Here is a 2,668-nt window from a genome sequence, read left to right as displayed (position 1 = left end):
TTGCTATAGGGCACGTGCGCTCGCCAGACAGACAGAGACATAGAGACAGAAAGCGAGAAATCACCCTCCAGGGGGGATGGTCACGCCGCAATCCCTTCTCCTCCATTCTCCTCTCGGGATCTTGGGCATGCACACACACGCGCCCGGCATGAGTTTTAAGCCACAGGGTCCGGGACGCGAACCGCGGTCGACTACGTGGGAGTCCAGCGACATAGTCATTACGCTAACTGCTGGTTCCCCTTAATCTATTTTTTTTAAAAAGAGATTTTTGCTAAAGGGCATGTGTGCTGTCAGAGACACAGAAAGAGAGACAAAAAGCAAGAAATCACCTACCCCCATCAGTGGGTGTAGGGTGGGGGTATGGCCATGCCACAATCCCTTTTCCTCTGTTCTCTCAGGATTTTGGGCATGCATGCATGCACACGCACCTGGCGTGAGTCTGCTAGGTCTGGGATTCGAACCGCAGTTGACTACATGGGAGTCCAGTGACGTAACCATTATGCTATCTGCTGGTCCCTATTCCAATTAATTTTATGATAGCAAGGTATGTATTACCTCATTTTTCACACACACACACACACAAAACTCCCCCCAAAACAGGTTATAAGCAGGTAGAGAAACTGTTAGAGGATCTGTAATTTACTATAGATAGGAATGCAGATTGTATTTGAAACTAGACTTATCTTGCTCAAAAGCTATTCTATTTTTACGGTAATTTATTGTATTCTTTTAAACTTCCTGCAGGGATGTAATTTACTTATTATTGACTACAGGCCATTTTTTTGATTAGGGTGAAAAGATTTGTCTATTTAGTGGTTATTAAACACCTTTTGCCTACACCTCTGAAAGAGTAATTTGAACACAATTTACTGTGCATTTGAGTAAAAATCAGAGTTTACTTTTTATTAAATATTATCTCTTTTTGAGGGAGAGTTTCTGGTTTTTTTTTTTTTTTTTTTTTTTTTTTTTTGCTATAGGCATGTGCGCTTGCCAGAAAGACAGAGACAGAGAGATAGAAGGCGAGAAATCACCCCCAGGGGGGATGTCCACACTGCAATCCCTTCTCCTCCATTCTCCTCTTGGGATCTTGGGCACGCACGCACATGTGCCGGCAAGAGTTTAAGCCACCGGGTCTGGGACTCGAACCGCAGTTGGCTACATGGGAGTTCAACGACATAGCCATTGCACTAACTGCTGGTCCCTTTAATATTATCTTTTAAAACTGGAACATGGGATCTTTAAACCACATAACCTTTATTTGGTAACTTGCTTTTGCATCAGGAAAAGTTATTTACAAAACAAGTGATACACTGCCCCTGTCGGTGGTCTTCCATTCCTCTACCACTTTCTATATTATATGGTAGGCCTTTTATTCCCACTACCCTAAGTCACCTGTTCCTATAAAACAGAATATAGTTCTCAGACCTAGAATTGTACCTAAGTCAGAAGTCAGTTTAAGACATACACAGAATTTCGAGAGAGGGTCGTCTGACTTCTGAGCGGTTACTCTATATTCCCAAGCGACAAAAAAGAGAATTAAAAATGAGTGATGTTAAAAATGGGTGATGTTGAGAAAGGCAAGAAGATTTGTGTTCAGAAGTGTGTCCAGTGCCACACCGTGGAAAAAGGAGGCAGCAGATTGGCCCAAATCTCCATGGTCTATTCGGGTGGAAGACAGGTCAGGCCCCTGGATTCTCTTACACAGATGCCAACAAGAGCAAAGGCATCAACTGGGGAGGAGATACACTGATGGGGTACTTGGAGAATCCCAAGAAGTACATCCCTGGAACAAAAATGATCTTCACTGGAATTAAAAAGAAGTCAGAAAGAGCCGAGTTGATAGCTTATCTTAAAAAAGCTACTAATGAGTAATAGGTTGCCACTGCCTTATTTATGACAAAACAGAAATGTCTCACCTTGTTTATGTGTACCATATTTTAATTGATCTCCTACACCAGGACTCAGATCATGAATGGCTGACAGGATATTTTTGTTGGACAATCCTGATTTAAGTAAGACTGGCTTGTGGTTAAATTAATATTGTTGGTTTTTTTTTTTAATTTTGATAGTAATTTCAGTTCAGTAAGTGCTATCACTATCTGCCCTTTCTAAAGATATAATTGGTAATTCATTAGTGATGCTCATCTTTCTACAAAGATGGTGAATGCCATCTGAAAGCCTACTGGAGACTAGTTTTATTTAGGTTTATATGTAACTGGTTATATGAATATATAAATGCTGGCAAAATCCCTTTACTTCTCAAAAAAAAAAAAAAAGTCATACACAGAATTTCAACCTATGTCTTGAGCCTAAACCAGAGACATGTTCAAAAATGTGTCAACTTGTGCTTGGAAAATGCATAAGGAAACATTAATAAACCTTTATAATAAACCTTAGTAATTCATGTACAAAAGTATGCCTAAAGAAGCTTTTAAAGATACTACACTTAGAACAAATTATGAAGATTAAGTCCAGGGGTGCCTGACAGTGGTGTAGCAGTAAAATGCAATGCTCTGTGAGGTTAAACCACACAGGAAGATGCTGAGTTTGGATCCAAATACTTTCCTGAGTATACCAGGCATGCATGTGCCTATGATCTGGAGCTGGCTATAGCTGGAAGTGTATCACTGTATCAAGACCTCAGGATCAACAGATGGCATAGTGGTTA

The 2,668-nt window shown here is 40.6% G+C and overlaps 1 pseudogene; it reads left to right on the top strand.

The window, feature by feature from the left end:
* Positions 1 to 1,552: 1,552 nt before the first annotated feature.
* On the top strand, positions 1,553 to 1,872 carry LOC106735297 (cytochrome c, somatic pseudogene; annotated as a pseudogene).
* Positions 1,873 to 2,668: the final 796 nt, after the last annotated feature.

Source organism: Tupaia chinensis, unplaced genomic scaffold (assembly GCF_000334495.1).
Source record: "Tupaia chinensis unplaced genomic scaffold, TupChi_1.0 Scaffold000354_1, whole genome shotgun sequence".
NCBI classification, from domain to species: Eukaryota; Metazoa; Chordata; class Mammalia; order Scandentia; family Tupaiidae; genus Tupaia; species Tupaia belangeri.
Note: the sequence above shows the minus strand (reverse complement) of the source record. Positions and strands in the feature narration are given on the sequence as shown.